Source organism: Equus asinus, chromosome 25 (assembly GCF_041296235.1).
Source record: "Equus asinus isolate D_3611 breed Donkey chromosome 25, EquAss-T2T_v2, whole genome shotgun sequence".
In the NCBI taxonomy this organism is placed as follows: domain Eukaryota; kingdom Metazoa; phylum Chordata; class Mammalia; order Perissodactyla; family Equidae; genus Equus; species Equus asinus.
The window spans coordinates 42,064,758-42,082,198 of NC_091814.1; the positions used below are offsets into that span (position 1 = coordinate 42,064,758).

General features: G+C 52.7%; 1 long non-coding RNA gene across 4 annotated transcripts in view; it reads right to left on the bottom strand.

Moving 5' to 3' along the window:
* LOC123280581 (uncharacterized) overlaps positions 1-7,678 on the bottom strand; it is a 36,234-nt gene extending 28,556 nt beyond the window's left edge. For 3 of the 4 annotated variants that reach the window (XR_011498148.1, XR_011498150.1, XR_011498147.1), the window contains exon 1: positions 7,262-7,678. This is a non-coding gene — a long non-coding RNA (uncharacterized lncRNA). The remainder of the gene's footprint in view (positions 1-7,261) is intronic. The other variant, XR_011498149.1, reaches the window with a different exon arrangement.
* Between the last annotated feature and the right edge of the window lie 9,763 nt (positions 7,679-17,441).

The following is a 17,441-nucleotide window of genomic DNA, read 5'->3' on the forward strand; positions in this document are numbered from 1 at the left end:
GCCGGCCCCTTTAGTTAACCTTTCTAAGACTCGATCCCATCATTCACTAAAGAAGGGCTCAGACGGCCTCTCCGGGTTGTTGTGAGCTTTGATTTAAATGAGATGGTCATAGCAAACATTGGTTTCTTCTGCTGCCGCCTTCCCACACCCTCCATCTCATTCCAGATTTAAATCTCCATCAGTCATTCTCACTGCCTCCACCGTTTACCTCAGTGTCTTTCAACACGCAATTCACTTACAGAAGCCTGATTTTCTCCCTTTTCATGCGCTATTAGATGCTCTTACAACTTTTAGGCGATAAAAAGCCCCCACTTGGGCGGCACAGGCCCAGAGCTGGCAAGCCCGGGAGTGAGGGCTGTGCCCTCGAACCGCCTGCAGGGGGCAGCATCGGGCAGCGTAAGGCAAGCGGGGACTCCCTCTGAAAAACGCTGGAGCGAGTCTGGGAAGGACCCCAGAGGACGTTTGAATTCAGACTCCAGCTGACAAAGGATCTGTTTTACTCCACGTGGGTCTGACACGCGACCTCCCAGGGAGTCGGGTCTTTGGCTGACAAGGGAGCAGGGAGTGGTTTTCTGAAAGCACCCCTGGCCCCAACAAGTCCAGCCAGGTTTTCCCCAAACCCACACGGGGACTATTGTTACCTTTCAAAATAGCGCTGATGAAAAGGAATCTCCTTCTTACCTATCTATAGGGCCCTTGTTGCAGATGCCTCCTCCCCCCATGAAGTATAATGGGAGAGAGCGCCTGACAAGGACAAGATGGGGAGCAGACCCCCACCCCCAGCATTTTGTTTCCCGGCACCATCAGCCCCGTGGGGGAGTCCTGGAGGAGACAAAAGAAATAAAGGGACACGGCTCCCGGGTCCCCACTCTTAGGAGCTGTTAACAATGTTGAAAAGACATGCAGATGTGAAACTGGAGAAAGACACAAAAATACAAATTATCACTACCAGGTGTTCTGTTTTTGCTCAAGTGTGGCGACTCCGTGTTCCCAGAACCCCAGGACGGAAGGTCAGACCTGGGGTGATTTCTATGATTTGTGAATTTGTTTACATGGAAAAATAAAGGGCAGAATGTTTAAAATCAATCAAGACTGCCCAGAATGTGAGGTCACTGTACAGACAGATGATCCTAGCTGCGGGAATTTGGAGAAGGGAGCTGTTAAGGTACGTGGCGTTAAGATCCAGGGGACTTGGTCACTCTAAGACAGCCTCAGGCCTCGCTGCCAATGAGAAACACTCGCCCGGGAGGGGAATCGCTATGTCACCGTGATGTCACCACCTTCCAGGAATCACTGAGTCAGCTTCAGGCCGCAGGCGGGACCCACTCACTTCCTCCAACCAGGCAGAGGGGGGAGCACGCCCCCAACCCCAGCAAAGCTGTGTGCCTGTTTTTTCACCACTGTCCACCAGGACTCAAGACAGTCAAGCCCTGGCCCAGAGTATCAGCTTTGCAAAGAGACACACCAGGGTGGGGCCAGCTGTGCCTTCTCCTCACCCCACCCCCACCCCACCCCATCGTCTCACGCGGGGGAAGGGAGGCTCCCAGTGGAGGCTCACGCCTGGCTTGGGGTTGAAGCACAAGTGTCCTGGGAGGAGAGGGGACACTGTTAGCTTTGCCGTCACTCAGACCTCCCTGTGACCAAGATGTGCTGTTTCTAAGGGGAAAACTTGTGACGGCGGAATTAGGAGGGATTAAGTAAGAGGGAGTTGGGGCTGGGGGGGAGTAAATACAGAAGGCCGAGGCAGAGAAGGCAAAGAGAAAACCTGTGCCCACTTCACAACTGAAAGTTGCTCCGTGTGGTGCCACACGGACAGTCAGTTTGGGCGGGAAGGGGCCTTGTCCAGGCCCACTATTCTCCCAGAGAGGGTGGGCACTGTGTTACACAGCCAGACTCAGCCGGTGGCCAGAAACCCAGGCACAGGACCAGAGGGTGTCTGTTGGTAGCTGTCAGAGGATGGCTTTCTCTTGCCCCTTCCCCAGCATAGTCATAGGTGCCTCCCCCTCCTCCGCGTGTCAGACCCTTCCCTTCCCTGTTAAGAGGATTCAAACCAGGATCTGTCCACACTACATCAGAGTCTGTTCCATCTTTTCACTAAACCTGATGCTCTGGAAACCAGTCTTATGAAGAAGGAAATTAACCAGTAAGTATTGTGATTTTGTAGCACTGCAAAGGGCCAGTACTCTCCCTGCTTGCACACACACACACACACACCACTCATACGCACCACACACACACACACACACGTAATCTTCTGTATTTTGATCTTTTATTATATTGTTTCACTAATGCCAACAAAACCCTGCCAGGTAAATATCGCCGTCTTACAGATGAGAAAACTGAGATTCAGAAAGGTAAACGAAGTTCCCCCAGGTCACACACAGCTCGTGAGTGACAGAGCCAGTCTCAGAAGTCAGATCTGTCTGACTCTAAGGAGCTGGGATCTTCCCACTCGGATATTCTGACTCAAAGTAAGAGTCTCCTCTGAGTCAGAAATTATAAAATTAGAATTTCATTCAGCAATTCACAAAATCTTAAGGCTGGAAGACGGTTTGAAGGTTGTTCAGGTCTAGGACCTGGGCAGATGTCTGAATCTCCTGCATAACGGCCTGGCTGCTACCAACGTAGGAAGTGCATTTTGTCGCGATTCAGCCCCTGCCTGCTTAGGGTTATTGGACAGTCCTTTTGGGTTTAGAGCTGAAATATCTCTCCCCATAGTGTCCACACATTGAGTCTGTCCTTGGGAACACAGAACCCAAGCAGTGTATCCCTCCTGAGTTGTCTTTCTCCAGACTACACCTTCTCCCTTCCTTCCAACCTTCTCCCAGATGGCAGCTTCTCACCGCTCTCCTCTGCGTGGGCTCTGGTTCAGCCTCGCGGTGAGACCCCAGCATGACTCCAGTGCTCCAGAAGTGAGCTGACCGGCCCAGGGAAGAATAGGACCAGACTATAACCCCTTCATTTATTTCACAGGTTAATATGCTGGGACTCATTTTGATCATCATGAATGATAACCCTTAAGTTCCTTTCCCATGTGCTGTTCCTAAGCCACATCCTCTCCCGCCCCTTGTCCAGCTGGGCTTGGGATGTTCATGACCTTTCTCTTCATGTAGGCAATACCTAACAAGAGCTCCTGGGCAGTCTGGCCATTCCCCTGCCACGTGGGGCCACTCCTCAGTGCTCCCTGGCACCACTGACCCACTAGGGATCAGCCACATGCTCCCTCTGACCTCTGCTCTGGATGTCCACTCTGAGACTCTGCCAAGGAGTCCCCCTGACTCAGTCGCCCTTCACCAGGCATGCTGGCTCTTCACTCCCAGATTCCTTATGCACCCCAGGTGTCACCTGGGAAGGTCTCGACACACCCTCATACAGGCCATGTAGAAGCAAGGGCCGCTGTCTTAGACACTCCCTTTGCTGAAACACAACTTGCCAGTGTTTCCACCTTGCCATGACACTCCTGTATAGATACCCGCAAAGGATTCTCTTCCCAGTGATCCAGATGTGAAGTGAGGCACTTTCCACTTCTTGTCACCATATCTGGGCTTTTCTACCACCTTGCCCACCCCCAGCCTGAGTCCATGGGCAGTAGGCGGGGCACACAGCTTCTTACCCTGACTCCTTGCCCCTCTGAGTCTCACTCCACACTTCTCCAAGCACCAGATGGATCTTTCTTCCTTCCTGTGGGGCACTTCTTTGTGTCGAACTCTCTGTTCTCTACACAACGGCTTGACACATCACTCTGTGCTCAGATCCCTAAGCTTTGCCCCAGATACAGAAAAGGGATCTTCTTGGAAAATAGAAAAACTTCTCCCTCTCAACAGCCAGTTTCTCAAGATTACTGATTACTAGCTTGCTATGGACTTTCAGAAATCTAATTTGAAATGCAAAACTGAGCAAGACTTCTTCGTTCCAGGATGTGAGGTCTCCCCTAAACCACAAACCTATTGATTCAGTGAGTAGGAGCATCTTCTTGATTACTGAGAGTGAAAACTCATTATTCTAATATCTCAGAAATAATATCTAATTTCTTTCTCATGGCCCAAGACAAACATCTAAAAGATCTTATGGCTTTTCCTCCCATCCCTATACACTTCTCTCCTCCCCACCAAATCCTCCATACATCCTGATTCTGCTTCCCCCAGAACTCTACTTGACTCTCCATAAATACATCTGTGAGTTATCATTTGGGGTTCTGCTTCACTCACTAGTCAGCCCACCTTGTGGCATGAAGGTCACACCCCCAAAGATGTGCTGGCATCTGCTCACATCACTGTGTTTTCAACACAGGCATTAGCATATTTCAAACCAATGGAACTGTGATTATTTTCACCCAGCGATATCACTCTCCACTTAGTATGGATGGGAAAGTGGGGCTTGTTTGTGTTTAAACCACATAGCCCAAATTTTTATAAACCTAGATGCAACGAGGTCGAAACCAGTGGCCACCATACCTCCCCGTCACCTTCCAGAAGCATCAGGCCTACAGCACCCCCATCCAGCACTGACCCCAGGGTCTCTGCTTCTAAACCTCATCCTCACCCAACCCTGCAGATGCCCTGCAACCAATAAGGCCTCCCACAGGTCTGCCTTGACCTTGATTTTGAGCTAGTCCCCAGTCAGCAGGATGCTGCGGGTTTACGTGGCGTCCATGGCTCAAATCCCTTCATGTTCTGCAGAATTTCCCTGTCATGGGAACTGTTTTTCATTTGTTCTCTTAAATGAATTTTAGGTTCATTCGTTCATTCACCAAGCAAGCATTTATGAACACCTGCACTGTCAGGCACTGTTCTGGGCACTGCAGCTATGCGGATCAACAGGCTGGACAAAGTCAGGCTTTCGAAATCCATTCTGGTGGAGACACACAATGGACCAGGACACAGGTAAACAAGCAAGAGCACTACAGAGTGATTGCATTCTGTTCTCCGAAGGGAATAAGTAGTTAGCGTAAGGGAACACAAAAGGACACACTTTAGAGAGGGAGACCAAGGAAGACTTCTCGGAGGAGGGGACTAATATTAAATTGACACGTGCCAGATCAAAAGAGGCAGCAGAGAGGAAAAGCATTCCAGACTGAGAGGAAAACAAGAGCAAAAGCCAGAGCCAGGGCTGAGCCTCATGTCTTCCAGCAATCAGGGGAATGGGGGCTGAGAAAAGAGAAAGGCGGTGAGCTAGGCAGGGAGACCACGTGGGCCTGGCACGTCAGGGAAAGAGCTGGATTTCACTGTACGTACCGGCAGGAGACACGAACCGTGAACGCTTTCAAAGCCCGCTCTGGCTACGGTGTGGAAAATGGAACAGGGGATGGGACAGGGGAGGGACGGGGAAGGAAAGAAGCTGGTGAGGCTCTCCCACTTGTCCCCACCGGAAATGATGACCAGGATGTTGGTAATGAAGACGGAAGGCAGTGGGAGGGTGGAGATGCAATTTGGAGGGGGGATAATTCAGAGGGAGGTCTGCCCTTTGTCATGTTGCTGTTGTCAGACTTTGGGAAAGTGCATGAAGGAGCATCGCACCCTGGGAGTCAGACAGACAGAGGTGAGGAGTGAGGGATGTGTGTCAGACAGAGGCGGGAGGACTGGGAGACAGATTCTGCTGTGTGTGTGTGTGTTTGCACACGTGTGCACACATGCAAATGATTTGGGGGAGAACTGAAAGCCTTCTAGAAAGATCCAGTAGGGGTGGGGATGGAAAGAGGCAGAGGTGGGCCAAATACCAACAACCTGGAAATTGAAAGGAGCTGTGCTTCTGGCCATGCCATCATCGCCCCCCTCATGAAGTATCCCGGTCATGACAAAGGCATGGTGAAAATTAACTGCACATCAGAACTAAATTGCTTTCTCCTATTGTTTCCTCATAAATATGGGGTTTTGAGCCACAGGTGGGCATCTCCAGCCTCCCTGCAGCACTTTGCCTCCATTTGTAACAGTGATTCTTTGAAGGAACTGGTTCCACGTTCCTGGTTCCTGACGAGGGGCCTGTGAATAAACCCTGGGAGGACAACTCCTAGGACAGTCACCCTACCTGAGGCAGGGCGGCTAACTCACGCCCTTTTCGCACATGGCACCGCCACAAATCAGCTTTTTCCTACAAATCAGTATCTCTGCTGCTCACTCATGGGCAGCTTGTGGTCAGCTACGACACTCCAGGATTTATTTTCTTCTGTAGTTTTGCCCAGAAGTGTCTAAGCTGTTCATTTTTGTGCCAACTCAAAGTAGAATGGCCCAGAGGAGTCATAGGAGGAAGCATTTTTAAGAGGGTCTTTTAAAGAGAGCCATACCTCCTTATGAGCAAAAGCTAAAGAAAGTATATTAGAGTCAAAGGTGAAAATGAAGCCGGTACCTGAGGGGTATTGTAGATATTTAATCAATTTGCTGTTTTCCTGTTTAACTTGAGGGGTGACTCAGGGGTCTCGAGGATTTGTGAGCCTGTTTTCCAGAAGATTTGCGAGCTTGTTTTGCAGGAGAAAGAGAATGCCCTCGGGGAGGTTGCCTTCACCAAGAATGGCCGGCCCTCAGCAGTTGAAGCCCAGAGGTCAGATTGCCCAGGGGCTTAACGGGAGTGACCCCTTTGCTTGCCCGAAGCTCCTCCTGCAAAGCCCCTTAGCTCTATAAACCACACCCTCCCCTGCTCTCTGTTCTTGGGGGCATGGATTTGAGCGAACCCAGGCTCCCAACAACTCATTTTGGCCAATTGGAATAAATTTTTCTCCATCTCCAAGCACGGATGTCTCCGTGTTTGGCTTGCACAGGAATTTGAGATTAAAGGATTCAGTATCCAAAAAATGCTCATTTTTAAAGACCTATAAATGTAACCCAAGATTTCCCAGATCCTGCCAGTCTGAGCCACAAGAACTATAGGAACCCATTATTGGATGGTTCTGAGCCACACCTGCTCTAGGCACCCCCTGTGACACCCCACCCGTATTTCTGGATGTCTCCAGAAGGGCTCTTGAGAAGGTCTCAGAGAGGACTGTGGTCAGGAGCTCAGGCAGACGGGAGCTCCGCCCATGACTGGAGGTGTGAGCCTCAGTTTCCTCATCTGTAAACTATGAAATGTACAATCTGAAAGTGGGGATTAGTCTCGCCTCCAGGTATGATGAAATGATCTAATTCCTGTAAAGGACCAAAGCACGGTGCTCAGGTCGAGGAAGTGCTCAAAAATGATACTTCCACCACCAGTCACATCATTATCATCATCAATACCCATCCCTCCGCAGCCCCCTCCCCTGACTAGGGCGTTCTTCCCAAGCCCAGTTTACCACGCCTCCGAGTCCAGTCTCGGCTCCAGGGATCCTGCTGTCTTCATGCAAGTGGCGTCCTCACCAGCCTGCCCCACCAGACATGCCCAGGCATGCCTCCTCACCCTGAGCCTCGGGCTGGGCTGCTGCCACAGAAATGCAGAAGTCTGGAGATGCACGACCAGAAACACACCGCTAGCAATCCTGCTGCTCCCTGTCCCTGGCTGCCCCCTCCTGCAAGGCGTGCCACCCCCGGGCTCCCGGGCCAGGCCAAGGCTCTGAAGAAACTAGCTCCTGGCAGGGGTCACAAATAAAACAGGAGCATTCCCAAGAGTCCCTGAAATTATCGGCAGGCCCTGGGAGAGGTCAGTGGTGAAAGCCATGGATGAATCATCCATGATAAAATCAGGCAAATGGGAGAAAGTGGCTGGGGCACAAAGAAACTTGGAGGTGCCGACGAGGAAAGGTGGGAACAACACAGCAGCTTCCCCAGTCCCCCCCCCCCCCCCGCAAGTCCAGCATTGTCAACACAAAGCCAGAAAAACACTTGAGGCAGCATTCCCCAGAGTGAGACTTAAATGCCAACTCTGTCATTTATAGAGTGACCTTTGACAAGTCTCTCGTCTTCTGGGGGAACCACAATTTCCTCATTTAACACCAGAAGAGCGGCCTAAACTGCTTGTCCATCTGCAGCGAGCCCATTGCCATCACCTTCACCTCAGCTACGCTCAGCGGACTGATCTTTGTCTTCCCTGCACACCTGATGTGTGCTGAAGGGCAGCAGAACGCGCCAGCCCAAAATACGCCACTTGGGCATAAGGACTGTTTTGAGCTGAAGGCAATGGAAAAGAAAATACAAGAAAAGCTCTCTGCCCTTCCTCTATTTGCTCTGAAGCAGGGCACAAATGTGTAAAGATGTTCCCCTCCCTTGTCTAGCAGGAAGGTCAGAAGTTAATCACCAGAGACAACGCTAGATGCTTATCAGCCCAGAGGTGACCCCAGAGGAACCTACATCACAAACTCGACTAACCAGCACTGTCTTCCACTAGCCTCCCCCATATATTTGCCTTCCCACAGGTTGCTGCCTTTGGAAGCCTACAACCCTTTCCCTTTGTGTTGTCACTTTTCTACAGATCTATTGCTCTTTTGTTCAAATGCTGCATCAATGCAAGTTCTCACCACCGCTTTGAGTCACTCATCACTGAATGTCCCCATGTGTACGCGTGATGCGTACTAAGCTTCTGCTGGTTTTGCTCTTGTTCATCTGTCTTTTGTTAGTCTAATTTGCAGGGCCCAGTCATTCAGCTCAGGTGTATAGAGGAAAAAGAATACTTTTTCCTCCCCTCCAGGAGCACAGGCTGGTGGTTGCCCGAGGAGTCTCCTTCTGGGAGCGGACTGGGGCGGGGGTTGGGGGAGTGGGGGAGCGTCATCATTCCCACGCTGGGCTGCAAGTACTCCAGCGGTGGGTCAGTGGTCCTCAGCCCTGACTGCAAGTGAGAATCATCTAGGGCAGTTTTAAAATACCAATGCCCGAGCCTTTCTCCAGACCCATGAAATCAGAACCTCTGGGGGTGCTCCGCTGTTCCCATTTTGCAGAAGCTTCCCCTCCTCCTCCACCAGACAGTTTCCTCCTTGCCTCCCGAGTTAGCTGAAACCTTCTCTGCAAGGACCCCTGATTCCTCCGATTCTGGGTTCTGGGCCTCTTCTGAGCTGTCCTTGCTGGTTTGCGCACCGGTGCTCCCCAACTCTTAGCTCCTCACAGGCAGGGACTTCAGCTGACCTATCCTTTATCTGACCTAGAGTAGACACTAGATACATACTGATTGGATGAAGAGAATGAATGAATGGATCTCATTTAGATTATAGTTTGCCTCTTCCTAGAGTTCTACCTTGGGGCCGGCCCGGTGGCGCAGAGGTTAAGTTCGCACATTCTGCTTCGGCGGCCTGGGGTTCGCCGGTTCGGATCCCAAGTGTGGACCTATGCACCGCTTGTCAAGCCGTGCTGTGGCAGACGTCCCACATATAAAGTAGAGGAAGATGGGCATGGATGTTAGCTCAGGGCCAATCTTCCTCAGCAAAAAGAGGAGGATTGGCAGCAGTTAGCTCAGGGCTAATCTTCCTCAAATAAATAAATAAATAAAATAGAGCTCTACCTTCTCACTAAGAACTGGGATTAACCCAAGTCCAAAATTTGGGTTCAGAAGGTTTTTCCCCTGTGCAGGTGGAGTGTTTAAGAAGAGGCGGAGAACTGGTGAAATGAGCTGACAGCCAGGACAGCGGCTCCCGCCCTCTCCTGCTGAGCACAGGCAGCAGAAGGAAGCGGTCTCTTCCCTCCTCATTGCCATGGTCCCTTGAGCCAAAACGACCCCCACCCTCCATCGTTGGCCTCTGTGTTCCCACCGCTGGGGTCCAGGCAGGGCTGCTCTTGCCCCAACAGGGTCTAGAGCTGAGAAGGTGGAGGAGGTCTTCCTGGGGAAAACAGAGGGAGGAGGCCTGGCAGGAACAGTCCCCCAGGGAAATTCTTCATCTGTAACTTCCCCGAAGGTCTGAGGGGCCACATCTGGGGCAGGGACTGCACAGTCGTTGTCTCTGACCCTCAGCACCAGGTGGTGACTGGCGTCCATAGCTCCCAGGGAATCCAAGTTTCTGATGCCACTGAGAGGCACAAAATGCGAGGCCGTGATTCCCAATCCGAGAGCTGAGCGCCTCAGGGGAGATGAAGAAGCTGAACGTTCCAGATGAGGTTTTAGACTGGTTATCAGGGAGCCCCTGCTGTTTGCCACAACTACCTGGAAGTCCAGCCAACAACTGACCTCGCTGGGTTCCAAATCAGATCTCCTTCCCACCCCTCCCCCACCCGAAAGTGCCTCCTCCCTGTGACTTCCCCATTTCTATAAATAACCCCACATCCTCCCAGCCAACATTGCAGTCATTTTTTATTCTTCCCAGGCCCCCAACTCCCTGGCCTACTCATCCCCCTCCCCCACCCAGTGTCCCTGTAGCCTCGGCCTCCTCACACTCGCACACCCCCATCCTGGACCTCCCCACTGCCCAAAGCAGTGGCCTTCTGCCTTGGCCCCTAATGCTGTGTCTTCTCCTTCAGTGGCACCCTCAGACCACTGCCAGGACAGCCCTGACCGTGTGATTCCCCTCATCAAAGCTCTCCTGGGACCCCACCCCTACAGAAGAAAACCCAGCCTCCCACAGCACCACTAAGACTCACAAAACGGCTCCAACTTGCCTCCTGGCCCAGCTCTCCTGCCAAACACCTCTCTCTATTGCACTCTGCCCCAATCCCCAAGTGCGCCCTGTGCTTCTGTGCCTGCTCCTTTCTGCATTTAGAAGCATCACCTTTCCCAAGGTCAAAGTCCTGCTCATTCTTCTGGACCATTTCAAAAGCCTTCCCCTTGAAGCCACTCCTGACCCTTCCTTCCTTTGCATTCCCATCAGGCCCAGCCGGCAGTGTTGCTCAATGGAGAGCGCCCAGCCTGTGTTGTCCCCTGGCCACAGTTAAACAGCAGCTTTGCCCTTTACTAGCTGAGTGACCATGGGAGAGTCCCTTAGCTTCTCTGGGCCATGGTTTCCTCATCTTTAGGGTTGTGGTGAAGACAAATTGTGACAGCACATCATAAGTGCTCAATAAATAGCGGTTGATACTCCTTCAGATGGCTCAGCTGAGCCAGCTGTGAGCCCGCCTGCAGACACACGTGGACGGACATCTCCCGTCCAGCCCTGCTTGTTTTCAGCTGTCCATGGGCTACATCTGGTCACCTCCTCCCTGGGGGTTTTCTGAGCTGCAGCCTGACCTTCCTCAAGGTGCATGAGGCTTTCTGCCCATCGCCCATCCCCATCGCCCGCCCCCCTGCTCACAGCTCCTCGCAGAGCCCATCAGAGCCCAGCGGGGCTGGCTCCACAACATACACATCCACTTTGGGGTACCCTCACCAACCCAAGAGCTGCAAAGTGCTCCCAGAGCTGCCAATCGATGATCTTCAAATGACTTTAACCTGGGGAGAAAAAAACCATCGCACGCTGGTTGATGCTAAATGAACCTATTTGCACTAAATCAATCGCACTTAGCTTGGCTCCTGCCTAATGAGCTCTCCCGGAGCCCCGTCATGAATTAGTTCAGTGCAGAGTTCCCCCTTCAAGGAAGCTGATGGTGATTAGTCCCACTTTCCAGATGGGAATAGAAGACAGAGGCTGATCAGGCCTACCGGAGATGGCAGGGCAGATTTCTGGGACAGCAAGAAGGCGAGCACACATCTCAGGGCCAGGGGCTGGGGAGGGGTTGGCGCTGCATAGCGGAACCCCAGGAGGGGAGGCCTGCTTAATTCTGAGAGGGTTCCAGGAACAGAGTTGACAGAAGTGCTGCGGTGAGGGATGCTTCCAACCCAAGCCCAGTTTGTATTGTCCCCAGCAGAGAAAACAGACCATTCTCTGTGTGCTTCCTGACTTCACCGAATGCAGAACAGACCATGAGCCCAGGGGAACACCAGAGAAACACAAAGCAGCACACTCATCATTGTTATTTCTGGGTCTGCTTCACTCATGCGGTGCCGCCTGGGGACCTCCATGGAGGAGGAGGGACAGTCCACCACCTGATGGGGCAGCTCCCTCAAAGTCACTGTGAATTTCCAAATGTAAAATTCATTAAAGTCACGTCCCTAATGGCCTCAGGAATGCACACTTTTACTCCCCAAGTGAACCGCATCAAAGGATATATTTGTCAACACCATTTTTCTCCCCATCCCTAGAGACCATCATATCCCTTCCAAAGTCCATGGTGGGTGGCGGTTCTGAGCAGTTCTGACGGGGACCCTACCTTCCCAGCTGCTGGGCGGGGCCAGGCTGGACCCCAGGCTGCTCTGACGGGAAACTGGGCTGCTCTCAGTACACCCTCACTTCACCTACAGCCCGGCCAGGGAAGGGCCCCCAGCCCACACACTCTCGCTTCCTCTTTCCTAGAACAGAAATACAGCAGCAGCTTCACACACTGCACTTGGAGATATTTCGTAGACCTTTTCCTACTCCTGGACTTTATTCTCTTCTGCATCTTTTATTCCATCTTCCGCACCTCTCAAGTTTTCCTCTCCGCTCGGCTTTCTCTTTCTTGCTCTCTTCCCCTTTTATCTTTCCTACCCAGGGCGCTAGAGCACCCATTCCTTCTGAGCTTTCTTCCTTCTCCAAGCCCCCTTTCATGCCTCAGTCTCCCTGTGTCCCTTCTCCTGCTGAGTCCTGAGACTGGAGTGCCCTCAGCCTCATTCCCAGGCCTTGTGCCCCTCTATTGCAAGCTCCTCCTTCTCCTCAGTTCTGAAGAAAGCTGGCCAGAGAAACCCGTCTCCTCCCCTTTGCCTCCCCCCTCTCTTCCCAGGCACACAAAAGGGGACAGAGGCACCAGATGGCCTGGTGCTAGCTGAGGGGCTTGGAGAGGCTGCCGCCCCACAGAGGCCCCTGCTGGGCCTTCGAGCTAGTCCAAGCTGCTGCCCGGCCCAGCCGCCCAGCTGGCAGAGGAGCGGGGCACGGGGCCAGCATCCTCAGCACAAGGCCAGCTCCCCCTGCCAGCTCCTCCTGCCCAGCCTGCCCCCTAGGCCAGCCCAGGGAGGGGGCATGCTCGCCAGCTGAAAAGCAGAGAGTGTCACCACATGTCCAAGCCCCAGGGGCCAGGGCCCAACGGCCTGGGCAGATACTGGGCTTTCCCGGGAGGGAGGACGAGTCCTGGAAGTCTGCTCTTTCTAGGGGACAGGCTGTGTCTCATCAATGGGTGAGTGGCCCACAGAGGAGTGAGCTGTCCCCCAACTCCCCCCCAAAAGGGTTTGATGACGCAGCATGTAGTGTTAACGGCTACCATTTCCTCGGTGGTTAGCTGAACGAGGCATGGTGCTAAGTCATTTACCATAGTTTCCCTCATCCTTCAATAGTCCTGCAGGGTAAGTATCTGGAGCCCCATTTTACACACAAGGAAACTGAGGCTCAGAGAAGTTCAGTGACTTGCCCCAAGCATCAGAGCTGGATAGCCAGTTAGCAAGATTAAAGCTCCTTTTCCAGTTAAGATGCTGCAAGTCCTGCTGAGGTCATGTTCCAAAACTGGGTGCCTACTCTCTCTTTTTGCTCCAAATACCCCACGACGGCCTTTGGAAAAGCCGCATGGTGGGCGTGGGGCAGAAGCTTCAAACCCAGCTGGCGATTGCAAGAGCCTGAGGGGCTTTCGTAAAAATCCAGATCCCAAGAGCCCTCCTCTGGAGGTTCTGAGGTCCCCTCCGCTCCTCCAGGAGACACTGGTGTGGGAGCAGGAGTTCCCGGTCACACGACTGTGGGGCTCCTGGTCACATGACTTTGGGAAAAGAGGCTTTTATCCTGCAGAGCCTCAGTTTCCTAGTATAAAAAAAAATGGAGATGATAATGTTTCCTTCACCACTGTGCCATGATATTGCATAGTGCTTGGCATGGCGCCAGGCATACCGTAGGTCAACAGTTGATGTCAGGCCCCCTTCACTTCCCTTCAGAAACCTGAGGTTCCAGAGTCCAGACTCCAGAAAGCTAAAGAGAGAGGGGCGGTACCCACAAACACTCTCCTGCTTCACCGACCTTTGATTCATGCCTTTATAAAGGCCCGTGCACCCTGCCCCGGGTCAGCTGGCTCCCACAGGCCTGCAGGACAGACTTGACGGCAAGCCAGCGTGGGACAGGTGATTTCCAGGGGTGAGATTTCTGCTCTCAGAGCTTCCACGGAAAGGGCTCAACACGGACCTGCTCTACCCACACAAGGTCAAAACCCAGTCTTGCTGAGAGTTTCTCGAAACCTGTCAGTCCATCACACTGTTCCCCAGCCTTCCTCCCCTCATCCACACATGCCCAGAGACGCCTTTACCAGCTGCCCCTCTGGACAGTGACAGGCTCACCCCCGGCCTAAGCTCTCCTGCCTTGTCTAGCCACCATCAGCCCCTCAGGCCCCTCTCTCCCACCAGCCCGGGGCATTTTCTAGCCCCTGCCCAAAACTCATTTCCCCATTTTGAAAGGTGATGACCCCCAAATGCACCCTTCACAGGTAACACTGAGTTCGTTTGACCGACTTTGAGGGTAGGCCTACTCCCAGCAGCCTGGGTGAGGATCTTGCCTTTTCATCCTTGGAATAGAGCAGAAGTAGGTTCCAGAAAATCCCTCACACATGGAGGTAACTCTCCATATACTCACCCAACATTCATGGTCACAAGAGCATGGGTGGAGGTCCTACCGGGCAGGCACCCTGCTGGGCACATTCACCTTCTCCTCCCCCCACCAGAGCAGTGGGGAGGCGGGGCCGTTCTCCTCCTGTTATAGATGAGCACACCAGGAGTTCAGCCACACCTACAAGCTCCCACAGCTGGTGCTGGTAGACCTGGGATTCAATTCCAGGACTCCAGAGTCCCAGATTAGAGCATTGTACGCCACTGTTGGCTGCCTCTCTACAATCTGTCTTTTTTCTGCGTGTGTAAGGAAGATTGTCACTGAGCTACCATCTGTGGCAATCTTCCTCTATTTTATATGTAGGACGCTGCCACAGCACAGCTTGATAAGCGGTGCTATGTCCACGCCCGGGATCTGAACCCGCAAACCCTGGGCCACCAAAGTGGAGCACAGGAACTTAACCATTATACCACCAGGCTAGCCCCATCTCTACAGCCTATCTTGAATCTATTTCTTTCTTTCCCTCTTTTTTTCTTTTTTTAAAGATTGGCCCTGGGCTAACATCTCTTGCCAATCTTCCTTTTTTTTCCTTCTCCCCAAAGCTCCCCAATACATAGCTATATATTCTAGTTGTAGGTCCTTCTAGTTCTGCTATGTGGGATACCACCTCAGCATGGCTTGACAAGTGGTGCCATGTCCACGCCCAGGATCCGAACTGGTGAAACCCCGGGCCACCGAAGCGGAGCACGCGAACTTAACCACTCGACCACAGCCCAGCCCCTCTTTCCCTCTTTGCTGCCTCCAACATGGGAATCCACCATCACTCCTGCCCTGGGTCACTATCATAGCCTCCCAATTGGTCTCCTCATTCCCATTCTTGGTCCCTAAAATCTGTTTTCCACAAGAGCCAGAGTGGTCCTTTTCAAGAAGTGATCATGTTACTCCCCATTGCATGAAAAATGAAATCTAACCTGGGGCGTAGAAGGCCCCAGGTGATCTGGTCCTGCCCCGCCATCTGGCTCCTCACTTCCCATCAGCCACTACCTTCCAGCCACGCTGGCCTCCTTTCCACTCCTCAAACGTCTCCCTGGCCTGGGAGTGCAAAGACTTGACTTTTCTCCTCTCCTCTTTTCACTCTGTATATTATCCCAATTTATTTTCTTCATAGTACTCATAACAATCTGAAAGTATATTATTATTTAATTCTTGGGGTTTTTTGTCTGTTTGGTTTTTGGTTTTTTGGCCTGCTCCAACCCCTGCTCCGCAATGGAAGGTCCATGCGATAATTTGGTCATGTTTCTGGCTGCATCTTTCATGCCTGGAACGCACCTGACCAATAGTAGGTACTCAATAATTATCTGCTGGGCAAAGAAATGAACGCTAAGGAGCCCTCAGAGACGATGGGCTGACCAGCCGGCCATCAGAGGAGCGGGAAGCTGGGGCGGATTCTCCCGCCACATAGAAATGGCCCTGCAGAGCTTCACAGTCAGCCACGCACGAAAGCTCACCAGCCTGGAACATAAGGAAGACAGGCAATTGCCTGGCCAAGGAGGGAGAACAGTTTGGAAATTGGGAGGATAAAGAAAGGAGAATAGAAATATTGGGTTTGTCCTGGCTGCTCTGATTTTTTAAGGCCACTCCAGGGGGTTTCTACAGTGGCTCACCATGAGCAAACATGAAACTTCTAGAAAATAGAGGAACTGGAAGAATGGAGAGAACTAAATGTTTTGGGCTAAAATGGAAGAGGCTCCCCAGAGCTTGACCTCACGTGTGTGGACTCACATGACCATCAGGGAGGCCTCCTCCAGGAGAAAAGAAAACAGAAGAAGGAGGAGGAGCAGGAGCGGGGAGGGAGGACAGGAGGAAGAAGGGGGAGAGGAGGGCGGGAGGAAGAGAAGGAGGCGGAGAATGAGGAAGAGGAGGAGGGAGAGGGAGAGGAGAAGGAAGAGAGGAGGAGGAGAAGGAGGCAGAGGAGAAGGGGGGAGGAGGGGGGAAGGGAGAGGAGGAGGAAGAGAAGGGGAGGAGAAGGAGGCAGAGGAGGAGAAGGGGGGAGGAGAGGGGGAAGGGAGAGGAGGAGGAAGAGAAGAGGAGGAGGAGAGGGGGGAGGAGGGGGGAAGGGAGAGGAGGAGGAAGAGAAGAGGAGGAGGAGAGGGGGGAGGAGGGGGGAAGGGAGAGGAGGAGGAAGAGAAGAGGAGGAGGAGAGGGGGGAGAAAGGGGGAAGCAAGAGGAGGAGGAAGAAAAGGGGAGGAGGACAAGGAGGCAGAGGAGGAGAAGGGGGAGGAGGGGGAGAAGGGAGAGGAGGAGGAAGAGAAGGGGAGGAGGAGAAGGGGGAGGGGGAGAAGGGGGGAGGAGGGGGGAAGGGAGAGGAGGAGGAAGAGAAGGGGAGGAGGAAGAGAAGGGGAGGAGGAGAAGGGAGAAGGGGGAGAAGGGGGAGGAGGAGAAGGGGGAGGAGGGCAGGGGGAAGGGAGAGGAGGAGGAAGAGAAGGGGAGGAGGAGAAGGGGGAGGAAGAGAAGGGGAGGAGAAAGAGAAGAACAGCAGTCACAAACAAGGCAGTCCAGTGACCACAAAGTGGGAGTAGCCAGTTTCCAGATGACCTCACGGTGAAGGTCACGTGGGGAAGTCCTAACGTGCACCCTGACTTCAGAGAGTGGCTGGCGTAGACAGGGTGAGAGGTGGAGGGTGGAGAGCAATGCGGCACCACTGGGAAACCTCAAGGCCCTCCTGTCCAGCTCCTCCAGCCAGGGCCAAGCTCTTCCTGCTCCGAACCCCGGGCTTGGCTGTACCTTACCTGCTACAGACTGGATCCCTGGGGATCCTGGGTGCCTCAGGAAAATGCAGCACATCTCTTTGGAGCATCAATTTCACTTGCTTATTTGGTGGGAGCCATTGTTTTGATTAAACATGTCAGGATTTCTTTTGTAGCAGATGCAAGACATATGTGAATTTTTAAGATAAAAGGAGACTCTTTCAGAAGTTTCACACCTGTAGTAGTCTTTATAACAGGTATGGCCTCTCTCCTGTTGTTCAGAGGGA